Genomic DNA, 7,145 nt, shown 5'->3' with positions numbered 1-7,145 from the left:
CCCCCTCCTCCGCTGATCACCCAGCCGCCCCACCACATACACACATAGGGCAAGTCATTTCAAATGACTTCTAATCCTTAATTGGTAATATATGCACGTGTCAGATTAAGAGAACACACTCCTTTTCTCTGATCTGTAGTATTGAGTGTTTCACCACAATATACTAACTTGAAATGGCTCTTTAAATCATAAAACTGACTTCAAACATTTGAATGTTTCATTAAAAACTTTATACATACATACAGAGAGAGAGAGAGACAGAAACAGAGAGAGAGAGAGCAGCTGTTGTTGGGGAGCCCTGAGCGAGTTCACGTTGGTGAAGACACAGCAGGAGGCTGTGACCTCCATACACACTTATCTGATGGAGGAATGAGTGAGGGAGGGCGGAGCATCTATCTGATGTTGAACTCTCCTCTAAGCCTCAGTGATCCTGGCAGCGTAGGGGAGTTTAAACTGCTTAAGATACTGAAGGGGCAGTCCACTGATTCTACATGTCAAAGTCAATGAACCAGCCATGAGTAGTACTGGAGTCATAGTAAGGTCATCAAGGTTATCTCAGCTTGAAAGTGGAGAGTTGAGTTTGAAAGAGGTGGGCATCAGAACAGGAGCAGTGTCCAACATAAAAAAAATTTCTTACTGGCCCGCTTGGCCAGTAGATTCGAGTTTGACTGGCCCCATGTGTAATTTTAGTGGCCCAGCCACGAAAAAATGAAAATAACAGTTTTTTTTAAAAAAAATTTAAAAAAAAAAGACTTGTTTATTTATTGAAATTGTTCCCATTTAATTGTTTAGAGAGTCTGTCCCTGAAAAATCTGGATGATCTGGCAATGGTGGCAAAAAGTAATAGGGGTTTGCGTAATAACAAGCATTAAAATTTCAAAATTGAAATTACAACATATTTAATATTTTGAGATGTATCATTTCTCTCACTCCTATAATTCTGTTATCATTTTTCAGGTGATTGATGTTCTGAAAGCACTGTACAAACAGTACCATTATTTCTCCCGAAGTGGAGGGATCAGTATACCGACGGCATATGTAACGCTGTTACTGTGATGATAAATGACACTTAAATATTGAATCTGTGTCTATAATGTGACATCTGTCTTGATTCATTTAATTTAACTTAAAATATGGACAACTGACTGCATAATACATGAATCAGAAACAGAAATGCTTTACAGCAGCTCCCATTCAAAGTCAAGAATATGCAGAAAAATAGTAATAATAATAATAAACTATTTATATGCTGCATATTTATAATAGAAGCCTACTGCAACTGTACTTTTTTTTACCATTAAATGTTATTTTATACATTATCATATTCTATAATGTTCTGTCATGGAGTACATCACTTCACTGCTAACAGAAAAGAAAGCAGCTCACTGCCAGTTGCAGCTTCTTATCGTGATCTGCAGTCTTTGTTAATTTTTTGTCATGATTGTTATTATTAGTACTTAGATTATCAAAAATCACAGTTACATGTCAGGATGTGGTTATTATAGACATATTCAATATTTAACTGTCATGTGTCATCACAGTAACAGCGTTTCATACATTAGCAGCTGTAAACACATAAAAACATTATAAAACACATCATGTGGTCCTCTTTAAACACTGGGTGCAGGTGTATATTTTGGTAAATAACCGCCGGTTCCAAATAAATGCCGAGTCTAATTATTTTGAAAAAACATCAAGGAAGAAGACGTGACCACTGACACTGCACGTTTTTCTTCTTCGCCTTTTTCACGTGTTGTGCCCAGAAGGATGCCATAGAATTCACAGAGAAGCTGGCAAAGTTTTTGACATTTTCATCCCGGATTTTTGTGAGGAGGGAATTAAACGCCTTAAACGAGGGAATTAAACAAATAAACACCCGGCTATTATTTGGTATTTTATGGTAGTTCCCGCATCATCAGCACGAGCTGAACAATAAATCTAACACAGCAAGAGAGGCGGGACTTAAGGCAGAACAGCCAGTCATCAGCCGGTCAGACCCAAAGCCGGTGTCGTGTTTGTTTGAAGCAGCAACAGGAGAGGGAGGAGAGGGGAGAGGAGGCAGCTGCAGCGAGCGCAGACACAGAGCGGACAGAGAAACTGAGCGACTGTAGTGAGGCGTTTGTGCAAAACTGCGGATAAACGGCAGAAAAAGTGTGGGTGTTGAACCCTCTAACCGGGAAAAGTGTGGTAAAACACCCACATCCCCCACGGCCGCGACGCCCCTGACCGCGGTCAGCCTTCGCCGGAAACTGCCGACATACTTCAGAATACATTACGCCGCTGCGCTGGTTCAGCCAGGTATACTGATCCCTCCACCTCGGGAGAAATCCCCTTTTCCTCCTCTCGGACTCGTTGCACTCCTTCGCGTGCCGTCACTCTAAACATTTCCCGCATGCATTCTAGCGAATATGGGCAGTGACTGGCCAATCAGTGTAATCAGCGATTCCAGGCCAGTGACTGACCAATCGACATGCCCTGCACCTACTTTTACTGGCCCCGGGCCATCGGGCCATGGGTTATGTCGAACCCTGGGAGGGTGAAATGAAAGACACATCAAAATGCCTTATTAAGCGTAGGATTTCAGCAGTTTAGGGACCACGCGGATCATATCGGGATATAGGGATGGCCATCAATGCTGAACTAAAATGTCACAAGATCTTTTTAACTGTTGGCAAAATCAGACACACTTTTTTGTGACTTATATGAAATCTGTTCCTGCAAGTCGATCAGATTGCCCTTACCCCAGAAAGTAAAAAACAAAGGCAACAGAAAAATAAATAAATAGATAAATAAATAAAAGTTAGAAAAAATAAATAAATAAACAGATAAATAAATAAATTGAAAAATAAATTTAAAAAACAAATAAAAATAATATGAGTACGCAAGACAATAACAGGAAGGATGACGTTAATAAAAATAGATAAGCAAATGAAATAAACACAGATACCCAATAAAAGTTACATTTAAAATACCTATATAAATCAAATAAAACCATCAGTATAACAACAATATATATACAAATAGATAGTCAGATAAGATAAAAGCAAAAGCAGAGACAGAGAAGGGGAGATCTAGAGACTGGCAATAACAGATGTAATGACATCAATCATCTAATGGAAGTGTTCCAGTTTAATGCATATCTCCCCTTATTTACAATGTCCCGGAGGGGCGGGGGTAAGTACCTCAGAAAGGCTGACCATGTTCCCTCAAATAAATTATCATCCCCTTTCATTTGCAGTAAGTCTTTCTAAGGGTAGAACTTTATACGTTTCTTGGTACCATTGTGTGACAGTTGGAGGTTTGTCATTAATCCACTGCTTTAAAATACATCTCCTAGCCAGAAACAGAAGTTTGTCACAGTTTAAAATCTGTTCTACTCAGAGATGGTGTTTTTGAGGATAAGCTTAATATGAATAGGCCAGAGTCCTTTGTAACTTTAAGTGAAAAAATTTTACTCAATTGGCTACATTGCTCCAAAACCTTGCAATCAAACGACACTCCCAGAAGCAGTGAATGTATGTCCCAACAGACATTTTGCATTTGATGCAAAGGGGAGAGGTCCGGTTATCCATCTTGTTAAGAATGAATGGTGGTATGTGGGATCTATGGAGTATCTTACATTGGGTTTCTCTCATTCGGTTGCAAGTAAATGTGGTTTTGGTGGAGCCTATTGCTTCATGCCAGTCATTTTCGATAAATTGCCCACCAAGATCGCGTTCCCACTTCTGTATCACCTTCCATATATCTGATGGATCCAAGGAGTAGAGCAGCGAATAGGAATAAGAGAGAAAATGTCTTGTGTCTTTCCGGTTCAGTATAAATAAATCTATATCACCGAGAGAGGGAGTGCCTGTGTGGAGATTCTTCACCTTTGACAGTCTAAAACTACGGAGTTGAAGATACCCATAAAAGTGTTCAGATGCAATGTTGTATTTTTGTTGAAGCTGTTGAAAGGACATCAGTGTATTACCCTGGTATACATCCCAAATAAGCCTGATGCCTTTCTTATGCCAGCTATAAAACACATTATTATTAATTCCTGGGGCAAACTCCTCATTCCTAGTCACAGGCGTTAATGCAAAGAATGAAGCGTTTTCCCCAAAATGCTTTGCAATGTCTTGCCAGACTCTGATAGTGTTGTAAATAATAGGGTTACGTTTAATGTCTGGCGACCTCTTTTTTCCATAATTGTTGAGTTTACTCAGCAGGGAGTAGGGGGAGGAGAACCATTCATCAATACCCGGTTCAGATTTTAGATGAGACTGGAGCCAATCCCAGACTATTCGGATGTGGCAGGCCAGTTTTAAAATCTCAGATTGGGTAGGGCTAATCCCCCTCATTCCTCTGGCAGTTGTAAAGTCTTAATTCTGATTCTGGGCCTTTTATTGTGCCAAATAAATTGTGAAAAGGCCCTTTCGAAATCTAAGATAACCGTCTTTGGTAACCATAGTGGTAACATCTGCAAAGGGTAAAGCAACCTGGGGAGTATGTTCATCTTTATGAGACTGATTCTGCTCATCCAGGAGAGGGGAAGGTCATGCCATCTTTCAAGGTCATTCGTAGCTGTTTTGATTGCAGGCACAAAATTAAGTCTCCTCAGGTCCTCAACATTAGATGACACTTTAATACCCAGATAAACAAAGCCTGAAGTGATGTAATTTACTTTATAGCCAGATATGGAGCCAAATGAGTTGATAATTGATAGAGTGGCCGGGACTGATACCTCAGGCTTGGAAAGAAAAAGTAAGACGTCATCAGCATATAATGCTACCTTGTGAGTGGTCTTGCCTAAAGTAACGCCGTGTATTTCTTTACTATTCCTGATGCGTTCCACCAGTGGCTCTAAAGTGAGGGCAAAAAGAAGGGGGGAGATAGGGCAGCCCTGCCTTGTCCCTCTACCGAGCAGGAAAGAAGAAGAACGCATGCCATTGGTCAAGACACAGGCCTCTGGTGAATGATAAATAAGTTTTATCCAATTTATAAACTCCTCTCCTAATCCAAACCTGCCCAGGACATCCCACATGAACCTCCACTCCACCCTATCGAATGCCTTCTCCACGTCTAATGATATAGTTAGTGCCCGTTGTCGAATCTCCAAAGAGTACTGTACCACATTAAGAAGTCTTCTCACATTAGAGTGCGAGAACCTCCCCCTGATAAAGCCTGTCTGGTCGTCATCTGACAGGTCTATAAGAACCACACTCATCTGGTGTTTTTTTTTCTTCAGGATTAAAGAGATATTAGCTAAATTTAGAGAGGGGGGGAGGCTTCTTTTCCTGAAGGAGTCCAAAAACATTTCGGTCAGAGGGCCCACCACAACTCTACTCATTTTTTTATACTCCGGCCCATAGCCATCCGGCCCTGGTGTTTTCCCACTTTGAAGTGTGCGAATAGCATCCAGGACCTCTTCCCCGGTAACCAGTCTATTCAAGAGCTCCCGTTGTTCTTCTGTAAGAGAGGGGAGACTGGTTTGATCCAGGAAGGTTTTTCTTAGTCCATCCGATGTGTTGCATTCGGTGGAATATAACTTGCAGTAGAACTGTCTCATAATATTGTTATTTTTTTTTTATTCATGATCTTTGTCTCCATTGCTATCTTTAAGTGATGATATTAAATTAGTGGCATTTCTGCCCCTTGCCAGGCGGGCAATAAGGCGGCCAGGCTTATTGCCGTGCTCATATAGCCTCTGTCTGGCAAAGGGGACAGAAGCCTCTGCTTTGCTTGTTAAGAGTTGATTATGTGCCGATCTTGCTGCTTCTAAGTTTTTAAGATTATGTTTAGATGGAGACCCTTTAAACTTATTCTCTAAATCCTGGATCAAATGTTTCAATTCCAACTGCTTCCTGATTGTATCCCTCTTATGAGCTGCTGTATAAGATATAATGAACCCTCTCACAAACACCTTAGCCGTTTCCCATAACAGGGAAGGATTTATACCTGGTGTGTTATTTGTTTCCATGAAAAGTTCCCATTGCTTCTCCAGAAAATCCAAAAATGGGGGGCTACTTAAAAGTGAGGAATTAAGTCTCCAGTGGCGTGTGGAGGGATCAAGAAAGGGGGGGGATATAACCATAGATACCGGGTTATGATCAAACAATGTACATATTCCAATTGAGCATGCATTGACTCTATCCACTACCTCTCTAGACACCAGAAAATAGTCGATTCTTGATAGGGATTGGTGTGGGTGGGAGTAAAAAGTGTAGTCTTTTGCCGTTGGGTTTATAATTCTCCAAGCGTGAAAGAGACCCAGATCCACACACAGCTCCTTCAGCCTTGCAGTCTTTTTTTTTATATAAAAGCAGGTTTTGATGGGGATTGGTCAACACTAGCATCCTGAACACAGTTAAAGTCTCCCCCGAATACTTTGAAGAGGGTTAAACGTGAGGATGCAGCTGCAACGCAGTCCAGAGAAGAAAGAGGGCTCAAATGCGTTAGGGCCATAAACCGAGCCGATGAGGATTCGCTCCCCGTAAAGGAAACCTGAGATAATAACAAATCATCCCTCATCATCCTTAATAACCTCGTCCAGCATAAAGGGTTCTTATGGACAAGAATGGCCAGTCCTCTGCTATGTGAATTGAAGGATGAATAGAACACCTGGCCTATCCAGCTTCTCCTTAATTTAATGTGTTTCAAATCTGTCAAATGCGTTTCTTGTAAAAGGGCGATATGTGTTGGCAGGTAAGACTTTAGCACTTTAGACACAGAAGGCTGGTACAGCTATAGTGCCAAACTGACACTTTTTACAAGGATTCAAACAATTTCATGTTACTACTTAATGCTAATTCCGCTAGCACTTCCGTGTTACGTGTTTACGTGCTTACTCCCGTGTGCTGACTGTGTAAGTTTTCAATTTGGATTCATCTGGTTTTAAGTTTTTCTGACAAACAGTGTCACAGCACAAAAGTTTGTTTAAGTCAGGACAGAATACTCCTGACTCCCGACATCAATTAGCTAATGTTAGCGAACTAGCTAACCAGCTAGCCACAGGTAGCTCTGGGAGCTGCTTACCGGACGCCGAATCTCCTCGCCGGCTGCAGGTATGCTGGCGGTTTGCGAATCCTGCCTCCCCACCCTCTCAAAACTGAGGGACAGTGTCTCTGGTCTGAAGGCTGACCTCAAACAGAAGGACAAAATCCTTA

Source organism: Sparus aurata, chromosome 20, assembly GCF_900880675.1.
Source record: "Sparus aurata chromosome 20, fSpaAur1.1, whole genome shotgun sequence".
Taxonomy (NCBI): domain Eukaryota; kingdom Metazoa; phylum Chordata; class Actinopteri; order Spariformes; family Sparidae; genus Sparus; species Sparus aurata.
Note: the sequence above shows the minus strand (reverse complement) of the source record.